The sequence below is a fragment of the Euprymna scolopes genome, chromosome 8 (genome assembly GCF_053919585.1).
Source record: "Euprymna scolopes isolate OS-2025 chromosome 8, ASM5391958v1, whole genome shotgun sequence".
NCBI lineage: Eukaryota > Metazoa > Mollusca > Cephalopoda > Sepiida > Sepiolidae > Euprymna > Euprymna scolopes.
Window position 1 is genome coordinate 60,058,118 of NC_136489.1, and position 24,500 is coordinate 60,082,617.

Below are 24,500 nucleotides of genomic sequence, written 5' to 3' on the forward strand. Positions count from 1 at the left end.
TGAACAAAAAAAAAGTGTTGTTTTTTTTAATTTGATCCATATTATGCCCACTTAACATTTATTGTTTTGGGCTCAATTCAAGTTATTAAGTTAGATCCCTGTCCAAGGATCTATATCTAACATTTCAAGAGTGTAGACCAAAACTTTTCGGAGGAGTTTGGCAGAGTTCTCAAAGGTAAATCGTTGAACTTTGACCCCTTAACAGCGAAATTTCTGGCATAAAACATATCACATATATTTTCTCAAATCTCAGCACCCTATATATCAAATTTCGCGTCTGTAGACTTAAAATTGACAGAGTTATGGCGTAGGGAAATGTACGCAGACAGACATATACATAGACACACAGACACACAGACAGACACCCAGACACATACCCACGTTTACTTTTATAGATATAATAGATAAATAGATCGATAGATAGACTAATAGATTAAACAAAAATATATACGTATACATAAATATATATGGAAACACATTTTTGTTTACTGTAAAGATTTTACGCAAATATTATGCAAGTATAATCATGTAGAATATTTGCATGAATATAATTACACGTAATAGTTAACTCTAGATGATCATCCCATGAGAAAACCGAAAAACTTATAAGGATTTAATTAAATGGATGCTTTAAAGAATATGCAAATTAGCTAGATATTTTGCTAGTGAATGCATTTCCTCAAGCCATATATAAGAACATTGTATTTTCTTTTTTTACTAAATAGAAAAACGGGTTTGTAATTTGAATATAAATACCACAAAAGAAAAAAGGGGTTTATAGGAGTAAAGACTAGCATTTTAACCCGGCGTTGCCCGGGTGTTCAGATGTGTATGCTTAGCGGAAAAAAGTGGAGGTAGGAAGGCAGGCTCAAACCCGTACGGCGAAGGAGGAAAAGAACGGGGAAAAACCTGACGTTTTTGCGGTTACGACCACCACCAAACCTAAAGTGAATAATGTTTAAAGTAAGGCTAGATAATCGAAAAGTAGGAATAACTTTAAAAAATATCGGCGAAAAAAGTGAGACCCCCTCTGTAGAAAAGTGCCCTGTTAAAGGTGCAAGATATTAATGTTTTTAGCCAATTTTCGATATTTGTCGTATGAAAGGTCGAACTTAAAAACGATACTGATCGGGGTAAAATCTGTCGACTTTGTCAAAAGTTTTACGCACACACGCAAACATACATATATACATTTATGTATTGGTAACTGCACAATTTCGACCACAACTGATGCAAAACCTCGCCTTATCTCTGAATACCCTTTATGTAAAATTTCAAATGTTTAGACCAGAAATTGTCTGAGTAATTTAGTAGAGACCGCAGCGGACAATTTGTTTTAACTTTGACCCCTATTATGACCCCTTAAGATTAAGTGTTTCGGGTTCAAATCAAGTTATTAAGTTAGATCCATATCCACTGGACCTATATCTAAAATTTCAAGTGTTTAGACCCGAAATTGTCGGAGGAGTTTGGTGGACTTCTCAAAGGAAAAATCGTTTTTGTAAGTGTATGTTGAGAAAAAAAAATAAAAAGCGGTCAATTTTTTTTAACTTTGATCCCTATTATGTCCCCTGAAAAATTGTTGTTTTCAGCTCAAATCAAGTTATTAAGTAAGTATTTCTTCATAACTCGGATTAAGGACTATGCACTTATTTAGTATTTCCTATTCAAATTAAATATGTTTTTTATACTCTTTTTCAAAGTGTTTTAACATGTTTTATTAACTACGTGTTCTTATAATTATCTCTATCTATTATTTTGTTTTATCGAGCTTTTACATCAGGTTAAGATTACTTTATAAATATTAAGTCTTTAATATTTTAGTTTTACCATCTGAGAGAATTTTGGTAAATTTAATTGTAATTTTTTATTTCATTTATATATATATATATATATATATATATATATATATATATATATATATATATATATATATATACATATATAAACACGTTTGTAACTTGTTAGAACCGTGCCTAAAATAATCTGTACAATGGATTAAAAGTCTGATTTACAACATGGTATAGCATTTACAGGGTTTTTATTATTAATTTTGTATAACTTTACATTACAACACACATATGTATATATATATACGCAACTATAAATATGTACATATATATATATATATATATATATATATGTGTGTGTGTGTGTGTGTGTGTGTGTGTGTGTGTGTGTGTGTGTGTGTGTGTGTGTGTGTGTTAGATAGTCACGTACCAAGGCACTTCAGAATGTTACTACTATTTTCAAAACTTAGATAATTGATCTTGGATTGTTTAGTATTTTTATATAGTGCTTGCACTATGTTTAATATTTTAACGTTTGAATCCATATGATTTTTTGTATTTTTCACTAGGATCTTTCTAAACTAAGAATGTGGTCAGCCCTGTTATCCATGTTATTTTAAGTGTTGGGGAATTAAGCTTGTGTCGGTAAGATGTAGGATCAATCGTCTGGACGATGTATTAGTTGTGTGGACAATGTAGCTATTGATGTTAGAGATGCATTCTTCCAAAGGGCATTTAAATTCATATACTACATTTGTTTCTTCGAATGATTTTGTTGTCAGTTGAGTATTGGTTTCAATTATAAGATTAGCAGTTGTAAATTTCTTATAGTAAAAGATACATAGAATTTTATTATTATAAGGCACTGCGGATATATATCAATGTATATTTATTAGTACTTTTAATCGGATGTAAAGTTGTTTGTTTGATTAATTTGTTTATCTTCTAAGAAATTGGGGAATCAGGACCTCGTTGATATTCTTTAATTCCCTGTACATTTTTTTTATTTGAAGAGATCAATTTGTCTCGATTAACAAGATTTTTTTATAGTTGGGTTTTGTATCGGTAGTGGCATTCACTTTTGAAGTTAAAGATAAAACAATTGGTTGCAATAAATTCTTTTTATATAGACAAGTAATAAATTGATCTGGAGTTTATGAAAACGCCTAGAAATGGAATACTATTATTCGAGTTTAATTCATAGGTGAAAATTATTACGCCGTTTGTTTGGAAATTATCCGTTAGTTTCTCTATTTATTTATTATTGTCAGTTAGATTAAATATATCGTCGACGTACCTAACGTAAATACATGCTTTCTTAATAGTAGTAAATATTTTATTCACCAGGTTCAACATATAAAAGTTACTACAGATGAGGCGTAACCTTACTAATCGAGCCAAGTTTATCTTCTGCTATTTTACAATACTTGTCTGATATATATATATATATATATATATATATATATATATATATATATATATATATATATACATCTGTGTGTGTGTTAATGTGTGTATCCTTTCATTTTTAATTTAAGCAGACATGGAAGATTAGTATGCAAAATTATTTAGCAATTGTATTTTATTTATGATAATAATACGTTACAATGTTAAATTATGAAAAATAAATGGATTATTGAAAACAAAAGAAATGATGAAAAAATGCATAAACAACAACAACAACAATAATAATAATAATAATAATAATAATAATAATAATAATAATAATAATAATAATAATAATAAACAAACAATAATAACAATAATGAAACACAATGATAAAAATGTGCAAAATAAAAATTAGGCTATCATATAAATTAATAACAAATATAAATTTATAATAAGGATGGAGAAATATAAATAGTGAATAATTAAAAATAACCTCTAGTAGAGTCGTAGTGGAAGTTTATAAAAATGATAAATGCTTGAAAGGTAATAAAAATTATATCAAATATCAAATGATAGACAACCGCATACATGATGGTTTGAGTCCAATTGAAGATTGGGTAAAATATGTGTCTAAGGGCGTGATTTGGAATTTATTCATAAAATAATAAATGAAATTAAATGGAATTATCAGTAGAATGTAATAAACAGTTTAAAAAGAACATTTAACCAAGCTTATTGCATGTAAAATAATACACCAATTGGTCCGCTAAATATCCGATAGCATCTTACGTAAATATTGCTCAAACTAATTTATAAGAATTTATTAAAATGGCTAAGAAGGTGGGGTATGTAGTGTTCCCATTTAATGGACGTGTTTTATTGTTATCCAACAGCGTTCTCCCTCTCCTTGAATGTAGTAATAAACAGTTTTTCGCTCAAACGCAGATAAGGTGAGTTAGTAGATTTGCAGGTGTTAGCTATCATTAGGATGCGTCATTTTATGACTCATTTATCTTTCAATATGTAACGAGCCATGTTCTATTTGCATATCTTGGATTATCGTAATACTTTTTTTTTACCGGAAAATATAGAAATAGCTTTTGATAATGAATGATATAAAACGTGTTAGCAGCCATGGCATTATTATATTTGTATTAATATTAAGGTTTTCTTAAATAGTGATAGTTGCTAGTCACATACTTTTACCTAATGTTCATTGAGGATTCTAACTATCTTTTATGCCTTCTATCTTTTATTCCTTTATTTTTTTATGATGTCTAAACTTTTTCTACTCCTTGTAGCTAACCTTTAGCTTCATTATTCTTTATATCTAATGGTTTTCCAACCATCTCTACTATGAATCTATCTGTTTTTTTTTTTACTATTAATTTTTTTAGCTATCACTTTGATTCGCTACCATTTTTATGAATTCTTGTAGTTCAATCTTTAATTCTACTTTTATATGAATACAAATGTATTTATATTATTTATAATTTATATGTTGTAGTAAACTACAATATAAACGGGAGCTTTCAGATTTTATAGTTAAGTTTTTTTTTCATAGTTTTTCACCGCTATTTTGCTTCCATCGATATTTTATCTTTTATTTTGTTATTCTAATTATATGAAGATGCTAGTTAATGTTCCAATTTGAATTTATATATATATTTCTTATTACTTCCAAATATGTATAATTTTTTATATACTTACACCATACTAAACTACTATATTATTTTAAATTTTATTATTCATCATTTATATTTCTTAATCTTGATTATCAGTAAATATTTTAACTAATTATAACTGCTATTAATATGATAACCACTTATTATTATGTTCATTTTTTAATATTTTATTTTTAATTATAATTAATGTTATCCTTCTTCTTCTATACATTTTCATTAGTAGTAACGGTAATAGTAGTAGTATTTTTATGATTATTATCGTTTGTTATTATTAATGTTTCATTTTATCGTAATAAAATATATCACTGTCAGGAGTACATAATTCTTCATAAGTTGTAATGTTAAAAATGAAAACATGTGTGTGTGTGCATATATATATATATATATATGTGTGTGTGTGTGTGTGTGTTTGTGTGTTTGTGCGTCTGTGTCATATATATATATATATATATATATATATATATATATATATATATATATATATATATGCATGTGTATGTCCTGCATTCGATTTAGCTATTAATATTCTATATACTCATGAAGTCTGTTTCCCTAGAAACCATTGTCTCTTTGAAACTTGCTAGATTACCTTTTTCAGGACAATTTTCATTTGGTTTTGCACCTACCATTCCCTATGATCAGTAGTTCATTTACGTTCACCCTCTCTTTCTGTCAAATGATTTGCTAATAACTCTTTCCCTCCCCCTTATTTGACAATGTTAAGTACACCGGATGTATCTCTTCCTTATTTCATTTGCTTTTTCTTCTTTCACCTTTCTTCTTTCTTATCTATCAATGTCTGGAGTTTAAATGTAAAAAAAAAACGCTCTCGTTCTCCCTCTTAATCTGAACATATTATTTTTTTTTAACAAATACTTTACTCATCTTCCAATTAAGAACCCGACGCTTTCAGTAGAAGACAAACATTAAGTAAGTTGTCTGACAGGGATTCGACGTCTGGACCGACAATTGTATATATCAAAAAAATATGCGTTGCTCTTTTTTTATTAAGCACTATTAATAACTTTGTTAAATTCTCGAGCTTTCTATCTTTAATACGTATAAGTTGGAGTATATATATATATATATATATATATATATATACATATATATATATATATATACATATATATATATATATATATATATATATATATATATATGCGTAGATTATCGTATAACGATTAGATAACTTTGTGACTGACGTAAAGGACATTTAAACTTAAAATGTTTAAATTCAACGTTATTTCACCGATTGGATTTGGATACGGTCTTTTTTAATCGAGCCAGAGATGACTCGTGTTTCCAATTTCGAATCTGTTGACTGGCGTTAATCGCCACACCCTGCACAGAAGATTCCCGAAATGGTGGAACCCTATGTCTGTAGGTATTTAATTATGATAGTAACAAAAATAATTTTATATATATATATATATATATATATATATATATATATGCATAAAATTTACGTTTATATGTGAAAACAAAATGTGCAGCAGTATTAGGATAGGTAACTAGTAAAAATATTAACGGCATCCATCTTAACACAAATACAAATTAAGTAAATGTGCACAAACTGACGTCATGGGTACAAGATTGAAAAGAAAATAAAAATAAAAAATGACATCACTTTGTCACGCAATACAAGTAATCCGCGTATTATTAACTGCATTGTTGGAAACTACTGGACAAACTAATTTTTGTATTCACTTAAAAATAAAGATATCATATTTTTTATGGTCTTCCTTGTTTGTTTGTTCCTGTAACGGTACGAGACAAATTATGTATCAGCGAGGTTTCATTGTAAAGACACTAATATAAATTTTATAATGTATAATCTCGGCAACACGAAAATAGCTTTTATAAATATTAATATGCATATCAAGTAATGTATATATATATATATATATATATATATATATATATATATATATATATATATATATATACTATTCACTTTTGAACTAATTAACATATTGTTGTAGAAGTCGGCCTAAGTCGTAAAATGTAATGCGCCTTATATTTCGTTTAATTAAGTTATATTCAAATCGCCCGAATAGAGAAGACAAGTCCTTCCTGAAAATATATACATAGATGGTTCATTTTGATGAATAGTAAAAATATAAATAGCTTGTATCAAGCATACCAGTAAACAGGTAACTGTTTACCGTGCCGTACAAGTAAATCATTACTTTTTTGAAAAATCAAGAAATTAGAAAACAATCCCCTCCTGAATGTTTACAATAATAGTTACATTTACCTCCTATGCGTAACATTGCATAGATTATGTTAATTGTCTCAGCGCAATATCTCCGGACATCGCAAACATATTTCATTATGTTTCACAAATAAGCTAACTTTAGAATATGCGTTTCAACTAAAAATATTTTCTTACTGATAATATAATTGTTGACTAGCGCAATTCTGATGTTCACAGTTTTGACAAAATCTTGTGTGCACACCCCTGATGTTATCATCGTAAAAAGTATATATCTCATATCATGCGATCACATATAGAAGTATTTGAATAAGGCACTTTAGGCATTATCTCACGAATAAATTTAAAATTAGATTTCTGACTAGTTATGTTCTTATCAAAACCACATGGAATTCGTGTGAAAGTTGAATGCGGGGTTTAGCACATTTTATATTTTTACAATCCTCGCGGATACTCTTTTATTATTAGAGCAAATTATGAAATTTGATCTTCTTAGCTTTTAGTACCAGCAAGATAGGAAGAAAATATATGTATTCCTTTCAAACGGTTTAAACTGTTCTTATATCCTCCAACCTCTCACAAAACTATTTTTCTGCTCTTCCACGTATATTAGAGTAAATGCGTTCTCATATTGTGTACTACAGTAACATTTGTAAAGCTGCAGTAGAGCACGCTTCCTCGTGTTGTCTTATGATATTTTATCGGTTTAAGAGATGTTACTCAAGTGAGTTATTGTAAGGTTTACACATAATCCAACTTTCACGAAAACACTCGTCTAGCAAAAACCACCATGAATAATTTCTCACACTCTTTATCTGTGCCTAAACCCAAGTGTAGATTCCATGAACAAAGCTTCATTCTGAGAACTGCATACCTGTTGAACTCTCTTCCGTTTGATTTCCAGCTGACTTCACTTTTATTGTCTTCAAATCCAACGTAATCAAGTTATTGACAGGTTATTGATGAAACTTCCCGTAAGTAATCCAATTCACAAAATCTCAACTATTTATGATTACTACGCTATAATCTGATTGAATAATGTATACACAATAACCCTTATCCTCGAGTGACCTCCGTCCTTGATAAATAGTAACTACTTTGTAAAAAGATAACCACCCGCCAACCATACCACAACTTAAAGTCTTCCATATTTCTATTTTTTATCATTGGTTGCGTGCCTATTTTCATGGAGATATATATGAGCAGGTTCTTTCCAATATTTTCCGAATCCGTATAAGCCAAAACCATGAGACTGCTTCTATACATAGTACAGCATTTTTGTCTTCAATTCCATATAAAATAAATACGTGTCATAGTCTACATAATTGAAAACATCTGCCCATACAATTAATGATGTTTTTTTTATTGACACTGAATAGCAAATAATTAATAGAAGTTTTAGTGTACTGTGTTAGAACTTTACTAACGTATGAGAGTATCCTGTACCTCTACAATACTGTCATAGATGAAGTTTTTTTTTAATCTCTCTGTCTCTTTTATAAATATTTAATTGTAGGTGCCCCGACGAACTACAAGCTATTTTACCCTTTCGACGTAAATACTGCCGATAAACCCGATAAGTAACAACATCCCATATCTACAAGGTAGACATACCAAGATCCCAGAACACTTTCTATTCTGATAGTTTCTACCAAAAGACTGGTAGACTATTTGAACTCCCATTCCTCTGCTTTACTGACGGTACTGTAGTTAAATTCGAATACAAGTATACATTTTATTGCGGAACGCCATACATAGTATCCCCGCAAATTATGTCCTAGATACCAGCCGTCTACACCAATTAATGCCATATACAACATCTATTAATGAATATCTGAACAAAATTATTATAATTAGGGCCTAATATACACGTTATGTTAACATTAATCTGTATTCAATAATTAGCATGTGCTTCTGAATGATTAATAAATGGTGAATCAGTAATTAAAGAAGAAAGGCTAAAGTGTTGTGTTATATTAAAAACAAAGATTTATACAATCACATTAATATCAGATTTGAGGTAATTTTCGCTTCTGTCTATGTAAATTATGTATGGATTACTGACTGTTCTATACTTACTGAAAATATACTTGATATAAACGATCACTTTATTGAATTTAGGAGTTCGATGCGAACAAATATTCTGAATTACTTGTAGTGATGCGATTGAACTAAAGTGAAATAATTTAATTAACAATAATATGAATTTGGGTATTAAATGCAATAAAAGTGCTACTTTAATATGTGTGACTCAGATGGCTTAAATGAAGACATGAATATTTCTATTGCAATAAGCAATAATTTGCTATAATGTACGACGCCACTAACGTTTATATTTGAAATTGAGATGATATTCTTTCACATCCATCAAGTAAACATATATAAGTTCTTCTATTTTAATAATTGCAAATTGTTAAAAGTTGTAGAATCGTTAATGTTTAGTAGATGTATTTCAAAATTAAAAATTTTTGTTTATGAATAAAATAAATTTCCTTATCCATATTAGTGAATAAAGAAAATAAATGTGGGGTAAATGAAAGGTAACTTACAAAAGTAGGTGACGTGAGTGTGTCTTGTTTAAAGTAAAATTACAATGATCATGACAAGCCTTTAAATAATGCAAGGTTAATTTTCTTTAAGTAATTATCAGTTAAATAACATAATCTTCCATGAATATTTTCAGTAGAAATCTTGGGGAAACTCCATGTTTTTCAACCTTTTGGAAACTACTTCCATTCGTTGTCTTAAATGGGGCATATACATAAAATCTATTTTCAAAATCGCTGGAAAAATGATTGGATCATCCTATCGTTTTAGTAAATATCTCCCTACCGATACATTTTTTGTCATTAAGAGATCAAAGTACGTCATAAAATGAGGTACTGCTTCCACGTGTTGCTGGAGCTTCGGGGCGCGCCCTTTTTAGCCTTGATAGAGGTAAAAATCGGATTCGACACATAGTTGATGATGCCCTCTTCTTTATCCTACAACCACTTTCCATCAGAAATGATTGCTAGACTGTCTTTTCTTTATCGCTATTTTATGCACTCCAATCTATCGTTACCATTACTTAAATAATCCCTCTTGTTTTACTTTACTACCTACAACCACTATATACGATTTTCTCCACACACTATCTCTGCCTAAATTTAAACGAGCATTCCATGGACAAAGCTTCTCTCCCATAACTTCCCGCCCGTGGATCATTGTTCCCCAGACCTGCTTGACTACAAGATGGTAGCCTTAAAATCCAATATAAAGAGGTTCTTCGTGTGCCGTCCCCATAAAGAATCAATTTCCAACTTATTTACACAATTAACGATTTCTACATTTCCACATTACATTCATTAATCCTTATACTCGAGTGACCTCCGGTCTTGGTACGTAATGACTCCCAAGGAGAACAACAGGTATTATTTTTTTTAAATAGGAAAATAGGTATTTATGTTTTTTTTTATTTTTATTTTTTAAGACATTTCGTACGATGATAAATGTTTGTTTACAAATAAAATGACTCTAAATTGTAATTTTGGCTGCCTTATTGAGTTCAAGATGCGTACTTTAATTGTGAAATACTATTTTTAAATATAATACAATCAAACTTAAGATGTTATCATCAATATATTTAGAATGAAATTACGTATTGTTTATTAACTGAATCCTCGATAACTTTTGTCAAAATTTTATACGTAAAATTTTATAAATACAGTTAGGATTCACAAAAGGTTAGTGGCATATACGTTTTATTTTAACCCTGGCGTCTATGTTTAATGTTTATTTTCTAAAAATCATCTAAATAATATAAAATAAGTTATTTTTTAATTTATTTCTCTTGTGAATGTGAAAGAAGTCAATTTACATGTCAAGTTTTAGGGTTTTTTTTTCAATAAACAAAAAAACCGGTATTTTTTCTCATGGATTTATATAGATTCCTTGAAAGTTGTTTAATCAATCGATACTATAAAAATAAACTCGTGAGGAAAATACTGTACAACCAAGAAAATTATACAAATCTTGTATAAATATAATTCTGGTAGGAAAATTGTTTACAAACGCTATATATATATATATATATATATATATATATATATATATATATATATATATATATATATATACATATTAGGTTGGTGCAAAAATGTCATTTTCTGACGTTCACTTTCAAAATATCATAACCACTTTCATAATGAACTTTATTAATCGAAAGAATAACCATTAGGATCGGAACTCTTTTGAAAAAGATAAAGTGAATTTATCTCATTAGCTTAGAAATACGGAGTTCTGGAAGCGATGAAATCATTGAAGACCAATTTGGCAATATCTTTGCTTTCGGGATATTTTTCGCAGAGGAAGTTTTCGAGATGCTTAAGAAGGGGGTAATCGGTGGGCATGGTTCCAATGAATATATCAGTTAAAGCAGGGTCTCGCAGCCCAATTCGTTCAGCTTCAGCAGCGTCAGTTTTTCAACATACAGGTGTATGTTGTCATGGTGGAGAGTAGGTCGCGTCATATTGACAAATCTATGGCACATACGTAAGAATTTCTGGTGGATTTCGACAATTTGTCGGCAGTTCTTCTTTGCCATAATCGTTTTGCCCGGATCCAAGTAGTTGTGAGAAGTGAGACCAGCCGCACCACAACCTCTTTTGGGTGTAATTTCGGCATCGGTAAGTGTTGCAGAGGTTATATAACGTCCAACTACAGTGCTGACAGTCGCCGGTTCTCGTAGAGGGTCCACTTCTCGTCACACATCACAATTAGTTCGAGAAATAGGTTTTTCTGTTGCGCAGAAGGAGTGTAGAAGACACCTTAAAACGACGACGTTTTGATTATTGTTCACTAAATGCAGCACCCATTTATTCAACATTTTTGACTTCCCTGTTTGCTTTAAATGCCGAACGACTGTAAACTGCCCTCCCTCGAGTTCAACATCAACTTCTCATGCAGTTTTGCGAGGATCGGCTTCAATTAAGATTTCTAATGTTTGTTATAAACCACATTCGGCCGCCTGCAACCGTCTTCATCTTCGAAGCTCTTGTCACCATCGCGAGATTTCGTGAAGCACCGTTGTGCAACACGTTCCTTAGTGGTTCCTGGACCAAATCATTGATATCACGAGCTGTTTCGGCAGCTTTTCGGCCTAGTTTTAACTGGAAAAAGAAAATAGTGCGGATTTGAATGTTTACGTGCTGTCGAAAAGCTTGCAAAAATAAATGAAGATGTTGAGAAGCGTAACGAATAACACAATTCGATATTGCGAAAAACGCGATTCAAAATAATATATAGCATGGCTATATATATCAATGATTGAATTCCAAAATCATATATAAAATTAACATATGTGAGAAAAAGATATTTGTTATTGTAGGATCAACCTAATTAACATGCGCGAAATCTTAACCATATAAATATGGTTAGAACTGTAATGACGGGAGAGGCCCAACGAGAGAAACAACGAGATCGAGAGTCGTCGACTTCCCAGTCGACACCTTCTCCAGGGACGGTCTGACCATGACCATAGTTGGACTATGTAAATATTGCATATACTTTCTTGCTCTCAATATGTGTGTTCAATTTAAGTATTGTGTTGTAATTATTTATTCCCATGTGCTCAATCAATTGTTTTACCAATGGCGAAAAGGTACGAAAGAACCATACGGAAAAAAAAATAATCATAGGCCTTCAACAATAAGCCGACTTATTGAAGAACCCGGGCGGAAGAGAAACAAGGCCGATATCAATTAGCGCGAGCTCTCGTGTAATTAATGAATACGTGAATGTAGGATAAGCATGAAATTCTTAAGGGTGAAATAAATGATCGAAAAATAGGCTGAAATGACTGAAATAAATAAAAAGTAAATGACTTAGAATGACTTTAATGAACTTAAGGATGAATTGAATGACCTTAAAAATAACTTGAATGCATAAAAAATAAATGGAATCTATCAAAAACAACTTGAATGATCTGGAGAATGACTTGAATGGGTTTGAGAACGACTGGTTGTAAAGTGGGTGATCATTTTACATTAAATTAATAGAAAAAAAGTGATCCCCCACTTAATATAACAAAGTTACAAAAATAAGTACATCATGTAGTAAGACCAAGAAAAAGGTATTTATTTGGTTCCCGACCGAACAAATTAGGCACACGGCCGATTTTTAATGTGAAGAGTGAAGGGGAAATGGAGACCAACTCCTTGGGGGTAAGGGAGTTGGATAGTGACAATTGGTATGAAGGGTTGCGCCTACATTGACCAATAACTTATATGTGGTGTTGTCCCCACACACGGTCTTTGCTTGCAGTATCTGCCGAACAGATGGTGTTTATTTGCTCCCCCACTGAGCAAATTAGGCACAAGGCCGTTTTTAATGTGAGGTAAAAACCAGCTCCCCTAAAAGGGGTCACTCTGGTTACCAAAAATAATAATTGTCCCAGTATAGAGGGTTTCCCCTCCATTGACTGGTACAAAGTATCTTAAGTGCAGTATCTGCCGAACAGATACTACACTTTGATCTTGGCCAAAAGGCCAAGTAAAGGCTATTTATTTGCTCCCCTAGCGAGCAAATTAGGCTCAAGACCGATCTTTTATGTGAGGAGTGAAGGGGAAATGGGGACCAACTCCCCGGGGAGTAAGGGAGCTGGATAGTAACAATTGGTATGAAGGGTTATATGTGGGGCTGCTCCCACATATGGTCTTTGCTTGCAGTATCTGCCGGAACAGATACTACACTTTGAGATATTAAATCCTTTATTCATGTTAAAAGTACAGTGAAAATAAACAACCAACAAAAAACTTAGGCACATGGCCAACTCAAAAGGGTGGCTTGTGGGGGTTGTTGGTCATCTTTGTCACTCCAGAACTAAACAAAATCAAAAGTTTCTCCCAGCTAGTATCTTCTTTCACCATACTACCGCATTCACCCTTTCGTACTGGAAGACGTCTTAATTAAATCCCAATTTTTAAAAAAATTTTTATTGACGTGTAAAATTGACGTGAAAAAACAAAAAAGATAACAATAAAAATGATACAATAATTCATTTGTGTCGAAGGCGGGGGAAGAAAAAAACAAAAGGTGATTAGTAGGACCCTCCCAACCACGTCTACTTAATAGACTGCCCGTTCCACGAGGTTTGTAAAAGGAACCTCGCTTCTGGGAGCCAATCTCTAAGTGGGGGTCCCCTCTAGATGGACGTTGATTTGAGAAAAGAAAATGTTGTGGGTAAGGAATGGGAGTTAGTTTGTATTTCTTTCCCTCCAAGATGGGTGAAATTTAGAGAAAGGGGTGAAAAAAATTGCAAGTAGGAGGAGGTGGGGATCTTAGAGGCTTCCTAATCGGGGAGGGATGGAACACTCACTCAGCTAGCGGAGAGGCTACATGTTTAATTTTACTGTACGGAGCTGCGCATTCCACACCTAGGCGGGGAACACATAGTAAGCCTCTTGGGGATAATCATCTTTTTTTTTTAATTTGAGGTCATCTGCTCCTTCCTCGTTTGTGAGGTCCAGGCAGTATGCCCCCTAATTTTCTTTATCTGCTCTCTTTTTGGGGAGCAGCCCTCGTGGGGAGCGCTGTCCCCTTTATTGTCCTTTGTGGTCGGTGTGAGATGTTACGACCGATTTTGGCTTTGCTTCCCTTTGGGGGTATCGCCCTCGGGGGGAGCTATTGGTAAATTTTCCCCCTCCTGGGAACGTCTAATGCTGTCATACCCGGGCGGTATGCCCGGTCAGTGGTTCTTTGTTGCTCCTCCTGTTGGGAAGTCGTCCTCATGAGGAGCAGTAGCATCCTGGCTTGGGGTATCCATATTGGTGGCTCTCGGTCTGTGGGTGTCAATTTTGGTTCCCTCTTCTTTTAAAAATCACCGAAAAGAGTGACGTGGAGACGGCGTCCAAAGGGGGGGGGCGACTTTGGCGCCCAAAAGAAGTGGCGGCAAAAGGCCGCAAGAGGGAAGATAGAACTGAGCGAGGGAGTGCGAAATTATTGTAGGGAAGAGAGAAAGTGTTTCTGACACTCCCTCGCGGGAAGGTCGTAAATAATCATCTCGGATCCCCGCGTGAGGGGAGAGAGCAGAGAAAGACAGACAAAGTTGGAGGTGCGGACAGAACGCTACCCAACAAGCTCGTCAGGTGTTCCGGGCACGAGAATGTGTCGACAGAACAGCACTGCCTCGCGCGATGTATGTATCAGAGAACAGATACTACACTTTGAGATATTATTTTTTTTATTCACAGGAAAAAATACAGTTGGGAAAAGGAACGAAAAACTGAGGCACAAGGTCAACTCAAAATCGAAACGTGGGGTATTTGGTTGACCCATCTCGTCTCTGTTGTAAATTTTAAATGATTTTTCTCTTGGCTAGCATCTTTTATCATGGTTACCCCTTTAAATTTGCATTTATGAGAGTGTCGGTAGGGGGTGATGTTCCTACTAACACCCACTTTTAAAACATGTTTTATTTATATATAACAATATTAATATAATTTCAATTGTGTCGAGGGACACGTGGGAAAAAAGGACCCCGGTTAGTAAGGCCCTCCTCAACCCTATCTGAAATTCTAGACCACCCATTTCACTCTGGTTTGTAAAGTAACCAGTGTTTCGCGGGCAACCTCTAAATGGAGGGGGTAGGAGTTATGTCCTAAATAGGGGAGCAAAGAAAAATTTTACGGTAAGGGTGGGTGTGTGGTGTTAGTGTTTGGTTGTATTTCCTCCAAGCTGGGTTGAATTTCGAGAGGAGGGGGGGCAAAAGAAAATATTGTTGTTTTTGGAGGTTGGGAATCTTGGATGCTTTCTAATAAGGCAAACAAGATTTATTCGGCTGACCGAGAGACTGAAGGAAGTAGAATTGGAAAGGGGCGGCGATCCGATAGAAACCCTGGAACCGAGCGCTCCACACTTAGGCGGGGAACACGTATTCAAATTTGGCATCTCTTCATACACACAGAGTTGGTAACTGCATCCATCTTCTTTCCAAAGCCATGCGATGCAGCCTTCTTCTGTTGCATCTGATCTTTACTCGTAGTTGGTGTTTAAAGAAAGCGATAAATCCTGATCAGAAAAGACAGCCCCCCCCCGGCCATATTGCAATCTCGATGTCCAAATCACCATTCTCGACACGGCCAGGATTGTGATGTAGACCATTTGTCTCTCCCGGTTCCACGGCGGCCTCATGTTGTCCACTATGTTGGATACAGTAGTCAGGCGAGGATGCTCGGGGTCGATGCGAGCCATCACCTCGCCAACATACGACCAGTACTGGCAGAGTTCGCGGCAATCGAAAAATGTGTGATGAGTTGTTTCTGCGGCTGTCGTCCTGCAACGGGGACAGGTCGGCGACTACAAGAAACCAGAACTGCATTGTATATTGTTGAGGGGAAGTGCGTTTCGGGCCAATGGCCAGGTCAGAGAGAACTCAATATTGTTCAGATGACTCAAACCTGACCCCTAGCTCCATGCCGAGCAGATCTCACTCTGCTGCCAACCCAAATGCGCGCATAGCGAGTCGTTGGCGGCCCCCTCACTGGATCCCTGTGGATTTCCCTTGCAGTCACAAGGTCGCTGGACCCTGGTACTCGTTTTAGTGCGGCTCGGCACTCTTTCAATATGCTGAATCTCCCCGCGGCCTCCGATGACTCTTTATAGCGTGGTCAATAAATGAGGTCGGGAAAGGCGGCAGTGATCGCGGGGTGCCACGATTGATCATCTTCAAGGTAGTGTCAAAGGAAGGCCATCCTCTCGGCGTCTCAATGACACTTCAAGTCCGGCATTCCCAAATCTCCCTCACACGACTTTGAATACCGACCTGTCTGTTTACCCAGTGTCTTCCTCTCTCCCAAAGGAGCGAGGACAAGAGTTCGACACGAGCTGTTATGTGTTGTGCAGGCAGAGGAAGTACGGCCAGCCCGTAAAGGATAAGAGGGAATACGTATGTGGCGAACGCCTCAGCTCTAGTCTTTAAGGAAAGCTTTCTAGGAAGCCATGCGTTGATCAAAGCTGCCACGTTTGACCGTACCTCTGACCAATTTTATCAAGCATGAGACCCGGTCCGAACCACATGCTGAAGATCCGAACCGGGCCATCCGTCCAGCTGAAGGGGGCTGGGAGGTTTGCGTTGCCACTTCAGGCGCCCAATCGCAGTCCGACCGACTTGCTGCGGTTTATTTTGATCCATGTGATTCTTTCGTACTGTGCAAGTGTTTCCGACACATTCTCTGAAGCCCGACATAAAGACCGTGACATCATCGGCGACCGCGGATACCTTGGCATCTGAGTCCTCAGGCAGAACCATTCTTCGAAGGACCGAATTTGCCTCCCCACGTCTCAGCTTGCGGAGCAGAGGCTCCAAGGCCAGTACGTAAAGCAGGGGCGACAGCGGACAGCCCTGACGAACAGACTGAGAGATAACAAAAGGGTTTCGAGCGGTTTCTGTTTACTTGCACGACAGCCGTGGCTGTCGATACATCACGGAGATCCACTTGCAGAAGTCCGCTTTAAAACCGGCGGCCTCTAAGACAGATTCCAGGAAACGATGGTCGACCTATCAAACGCTTTGGACTGATCTAAGTTGATCAGCGTTGCTTCCGTGTCATGATCTATACCCGCCGCAAGGATCGTGCGGAGCAGATGCAAGTTGTTCTGAATCGATCTCCCCTTCACGGTATAGTTCTATTCCGGTTCAACCAACATTTCGATAACAACCTTTTCTCAGCAATGTGATCACTCCTTTAGTTACCTACGCAAACTAATGGTTGAACACATCCGTCAGAAGAGGCAGAAACATGGGTGACAGCCTCAAATACAGTTCGTATGCAGACCATCAAGTCACGGCGATCTGTCACAGCTTCAGCGCAGTAAAAACCTCCCGGTTCGGTCACCGGGACCTCGCAAATAGCCGCTCTTGCCGCGTCGAGTCGCTAAACTCAGAGACCGGATGATCGGGCTGGTACATAAAACGCTCCTCGAAATCTCCCGAGTCGATTCAAGGGTGCGTCCATCCGGATGTCTGACTTTTGTAATGTATTCGTCCGAGCTACGCCTAGAAATCTCGCAACGCGTGACATCGTCAGAGTTGACTGCTTTATTGCCTAACTATCTAAGCCTAGCGCTGACTACTTGACCTTCGTACTGCTCGCTAGTCTCGCACAGAACGTCCTGCCATGCTAGTTCCTGTCTACCCCTATCGCCCTCCCCATAGCCCGGGCTATTTTCTGCTGTAACTGCTTCTTCGTCTTGGCCTTATCTAGTGCGAGGCCCTGGACATACTTGACGGAGAAGCTTCTTGTGTTTGCTTTTAGACCTAACCACCACTTACTCCCGGTTACCAACCTTACTAGTGCCTTTTTAATCAAATCTCTTAACTGGTCTCCAAAGTCTTGTGTCTCCAAAAGGGAGGGGTTTAACTTCCAGTACCCCGCTAGTTTCAGCCTATATCTTAGCTTCAGCCGGCCCATAACTAGTTTATTACTTTACTGACATAACCAAGTAAACGTGGGCAAGATAGGAAATCTATTTCGCCTCTTCGAACTAGTATCCTGTCCAAATAGGTATTCGGATAGCAGGGAACGCTATTGGTCCAGGTCCACCCCCCGCCCTGGATGCTCGACCCGAAACCTGTCGACCAGATCGCAAGTAGCCATCAGGTCAGCCAGGCTGGGCTCACATCTTTCCAACCCTATAGCTTCGACTCCTAATTTATCTAAATATGGGTATAAATGGCGCAAATGGCACTACCCGCTTCCGACAATCTAAAACGCATCAAGCTGATCGGAGAATGAGAAAACTTCGGCATCCCGGTTCAGCACCTAACAGTCCACAGAAGAAACGAAATGCGTCTCCTTAATCGCAGCAACATGCACTCCCAGGGACAATAGGTCGTGCCGAAGTCTAGCCGCCCGACCCGTTGATCTCAAATACCTCGCATAAGACTGCCCAAATTTAAAGATATTGCACCTACCTTAGGGTGTGTCGAACTCGGCTCCAAAGTTGGTCGGCGTAAGGATGCCGACGTTATACGTGATGCTCATGGAGGTCAGGTTTTTCAGGTCCTGGCATTCTCTCACAATGCACCCAACGTCTAGGGGAAAGTTCAATTTTAGAGCTCTGTAAAGAGACGGATGGACCCAAAGTGGGACCTTTCCCTTGCATTTTTTTGACAGTTCGTACTGGGAGGAGTCGATTTTTTAAAAACGTTCCATTCCCGGAGAGGCCCCTTCAGCTGCCTCCAGAAGTGACCACAAGTTGCTCTTGCAAGCCTCTGGATTTCTAACGAAAGGCGTCCGGAAAATTTGAGAGGATATGAACATCTTTTCCCTCTATCTATTGGCAATCCAGCAGTGGCTTTAAAGTCTTCCTTTGATGATCTGAGAGGGTAGTTGCCACCGTCAGATGGTCAATTTTGCAAAGTTCTTGTCTTTTAGTTGAACCCCGAGAGCTGGAGTGGTCCTTCCATTTCCCGAGTCCATTCATTTATTTTCTCTTTGAGGTAGTGGTTCGCTTTGCATTGGCGTGGGGGTGACTGTTGGTGTGGTGTTAGGTGTTGTTTGGGTATGTGGTGTTTGGTGTTAGTACTGTGTTGGGTGTTCGTGTGGTGATTGTTGCAGTGTTTGGTGTTGGTGCGGTGTCTGGTTTGGGGTGTGTGGGTTTTGTTGTTGTTATTTGGGATGGTGTATGATCACAGTGGGTGGGGACCATCTTTTCTTCCCCTTCCAGCTTTTTAACTCTTTTTTCTTTATTTTTTGTTCCTCGAATGGACCGGCGAGTAGTGAGGTTTGTTTTCCCTCTCTCTCGTTGGCAGACTCATCTTCTGAGGAGCAGTCTTTCCTTCTCTTGGTTCCCGACTGAGTTCGTCCGGGGGCCAGTTCTTGTTAGTGGAGTGTTTTTTTCCTGCTCCTCTAGCTGTTGTTGATGATGCTTCTGAGGCTGCTTCTGCTGCGGTTGCTGCTGCTGCTGTTTCGGTTGTAACGTCTTTGGCTGCGGCGGTTGCTGATCATTGTGTTCTGGTCGCTTGGGCGGTATCGTCTGCAGCGGCTATTGCTGTTGTTGCGGCGCTTGTTTTCCGTCCGCTTGCTGGATGGAATTGGGAGACGTTGTTTTCCCCTTTTGAGTCACTGTGACCCATCCAATGCTGGGAGATGGGTCCTCTGGCTTGGTTGTCGTCTCTTGGGCACAATGCTTGTCGGCAGCTGTAGGTGGTTTTGTCGGATTTCTTTTGGGGCAATCCTTGGCCATGTCTAGCTTCTGCTGAGAATGCCAGCAGTGCGGTATCCGTCCCTCCACTATGACGGACATTTCCCCCTCTTCGCACGTCAGTGTTGCTAGTATTTGGTTGAAGCCAGCTTTGTCGAGACGCATCTGGAGTCTGTAGTCCCCTGTAAAGATGCCCCTCTTCTTGCTTGTTTAAGCCAGAGACACCGTACTGGCTTAAGGCCGCTCCTAGTTGTTTTGCGGCCAGAAGACAGAGGACGTTCAGTACGGCAACATTAGTGACCGTTTTACTAAGGTATTTTGGCTGGAGTTTGATCTTTTTCCAGCGCAGATTGGTCTTATTGGCTATCTCTTCGGCCTCTCTTTGGTTTGGGAGCAGGACGTCCCACATTGCATAGCTCCTCCTGTACGTATTTGGCTGGAATCTTCAGATCCCGGAGGAGGTCCACCATGTTGTTCTAATCTACTCCTCTGTGGCCTCTTTTCTTTGTGTCCGAGGTGATGAAGGACATTATCCTCTTCTTAAGGTCCTCTGCGACGCCTGGAAGGGGTTTTAAAACGTTCCCTTCCGTGAGGTCCTTGTAAGTGAACTCGAAGAGGTCCCCGTATTCATGAGGGGATATTTTGGTTTGTGAACCCATTCAATGCCTTCCTTACTGGCAATGTGTGTCCAGGACAATGTCGTCTGGCTTGGGTGTTGCTGTTGCTGCTTCTGCAGACCGGGGGTTGGGGGGTTGTCCAGTGGGATGAGAGCCAGCCAATTGGTGTGAGGTGTTGCCAGTCTGCCGGTCCCTTCCTCCTGGGTCTCTTTCTTCTTCTTCTTCTTCTTCTTCTTCTTCTTCTTCTTCTTCTTCTTCTTCTTCTTCCTGGGAGAGAGTTGTTGACCTCTGGGTGCCACCTGCTGTGGTCTACCACTTACGGGGGTTGCCTCTGCTGTAGTTTTTGTTACAGGGATGTTGCTGGGTTTCAGACTTGGTTGCTTCCTTTCTGGAGAAGTGGCTAGTTGGGGCTTAGTCTCTTGGAGAGCGTTGAAGCAAGCTGGATCTTCGGTCACCCCGCCGAGAATCTTTAAAGACACTATCACTTCGTTGATTAGCACTTAAGTCCTTCTAACTACTCCATCCTCATCATTATCCCTATTTCCGTAAGTGAACTGTCCTCTTGGGGAGCTGGAGTGCTACATTTGGGTGAGGATGTTGTTGGCTGAGGAGCCGGGAGTGCCAGTGTCCGCCCGTGACATGCATTGTCTCCTCTCCCTCGATTTCTCCCCCTCTTTTGCTGGGTAGTTGCCCTCGTGGGGAGCAGGAGTAGAGGGGTCGTCTCTGGCCGACAAGGATTTAGGTGTAAGAGGTGCCACAAGATATGGTCCACCTGAAACGTTCTTCATTCCCTCGACCACCGTTGCCATGGCTCCCTCAGCCAAAGAGAGGCACTCTTGGGGAGCAGGGTGCATACTTTGTTTTTCATCAGTTGGTGGCTTCTCCAGAGTCGCCGCGGGCTGCGGCCCTACCCTACCTTTCTCCTCTTCTTCTATTAGTTGGGAGTTGCTCCCTCCATCAGAGAGATTTCCAATGTGGTTAATCTGGGGTTGCATGTCCCCTCTGCCCGGCATCGTGGAGTGGTTTCACTGGCCGCTAACGCAGACCAAAGTGTAGTGGGGAGAAAAAAATAGGGGGAAGGGGGTAGACGGGGCGGAGCGTTATCAGAAGAGAACAGAGGTTTGACCTCCCCTTGCGGGGACGTCAGGTAAGCAGCTCGAATCCCCCGTGAGAGGGAGAGCAGAGAAGGAAGATGCAGTGGGTGATAGCGGGTCAGAGTGCCATGTCGCAATTAAGAGAGAGAGAGAGAGAGAGAGAGAACGAGAGAGAGGGGATAGATATCTCTGCCCAGAGAGGGGAGCAGAAACGAAACACCCGCCCTACCGAAGTCACCCTACCCACAAACAACACCAAGGAAGCGAGAAAGTGAACCCGGTCTGCTAAATCCACTGGGAGAGCAGCAAAGAAAGACAAAGTTTTGCGCTTGGTAGGTCAGAGTCCTGCTCAGGCAATTACGAGAGGAGAGAATAGATCATTTCAACCTCAGAGGAGAGGGGGAAACAGAGTACCTAACAAACTAAAGCTAACCCGGCCAGGTCGCGTCTACAAGAGAAAGTGTTGTCGGTCCCGAAAACAGCAAACTCCCAAAGAAGGGATCGGTTTCGGGTCCAGACTACCACACTATGGTGTTGGGTCTGGGGGGAGAAAAGAGGGTCCTGACTCCCCAAAAAGGGGGTCGGCTCAACAAACAAAAGTTATTGCATCACGAAAGTAACACCTTGAACTTAACCAGGGGGGGGTTCAAGTGGCGGAGCCCTTTGAAAAAAATAAAGCATGAGGTAACTGGGAGAATATATACTACATTTTGATCTTGGCCAAAGGGCCAAGAAGAGGTGTATTTATTTGCTCCCCCACGGAACAAATAAGGCACAAGGCCGATTTTTAGTGTGAGGAGTAAAAGGGGAATGGGGGAAAACTCCCCGGGAAACAGGGGAGCTGGGCAGTGACAACTTGGATGAAGGGCCGCCCTACATTGACCAAAGTCTTATATGTGGAGCTGCCCCCACATATAGTCCCTGCTTGCAGCATCTGCCGGAACAGATACTACACTTCCATCCTGGCCAAAAGGCAAAGAAAAGCTTAAAAAGCTAAGAACAGTATCCATTAATAACAGACCTTTTATCTTAACCAAAAAGGCCAAGGACAAAAATGTTACGGACAGACCGATCGACCAACCGACGGACCGACGGAGTGATTATAGAGTCGCTTGCACGCGACTAAAATATTAATTAAAGCCGCTGCCTAAACAAATTCGTAAAAAGAGTATGACGTATGCAGAAAGAGAAAAAAAACCAACTTTAACTTATCGACGAAGCATTCAGAAATTCATGATATTTGAACATCGTTAAAACACGACTAAGCATTAAGGGATTTTCACTCAGAAAAAATAAAATGTGGCGTTTCACTAACAATGGTGACTTTAAATTGAACAAAAAATGTTATCTGTAACGATACATCTTTACGTACCTGATGAGGAGAAAACGTTTTAACCGTGTTATAAACGTTATGAGGATATTTTCTCCACATACTGTGAACGCTGGTCGAACTAAAAAAAGTCAGCCTATTATTAAGAAAACTAGGTACAGCGGAACATAACAAATTTATACATTTTATTTTAAGGAGGAAAACAAATGAGTTGGACTTCTAGGAGACATTTATATTGCTAAAGGATCTGTTTGGACCAAATATGTCACTTTGGCATAAGCGATGGTTATGAATGAATGTCTAAAAATACCATGATCAGTATTACTTATCGTATGGGTCTTTAGTAAATAGACACTGTTTCAACTTCAGATTGACAAAGATTACGGTTGTGAATTTGACCTGCTTAATTTTTGCTCAAGGAAATGTTCTGAAATTAGACCTAGAGTGTTGTCTTAACTTGAATCTGAACGGAACCCAACCTTGCAGAAATTAGCAAAGGGTTGCCAGCGGGATGTAAGTTTAAAGAAAGAGTCTCAAAAAATCGAAGAAGCTGGCATTGCTTAGGTTAAAAATTTAAAAAAACAAATACAGTCAATATACCCATCAGCCAGAAATTTGGGTATTAATCTGCGTAATATAAAAGTAGACAAGAAAAATTAGATAAAACGAACGAGGATTAACAAAATATTCGATCATATAATTTCAAACGTTGTAACGAAAGACACTGGGGGGTAAATTGCTTATATCGAAACAATAAATGTTTCGTTTGCAATAAGAATGGGCACGAATGTTCGTGTTGTAAAATAACAAAAATGAAATATCCGAATTAGACAAACAATTTAGAATATCAAATCAGACAGAGATTTGAGGAAATATATGATTATTGAAATCTTTAATAAAAATATCAAATTTAAGGTCGATTCAGTATCAGACCTGACAATAATCAACTACAAAATATGACAATTTTTAAATAGGTCTACGATAATGAAGTAAACGAATCTTGTCCGAACGGTGACTGACAGGGAAATTAAAGTCGAAGTCGAGGTTGTACTTCCCATGAAGCTAAACGGGATCGTTAGAAAAATAAAAGTTTTTATTCTGAAAACTGAAGAACTCTTGTTGGGTATGGATTTCATTGAAACATTTGAATTGTAGGATACACCTTTAAACTCGTTCTGCAGAAAATAGAAAG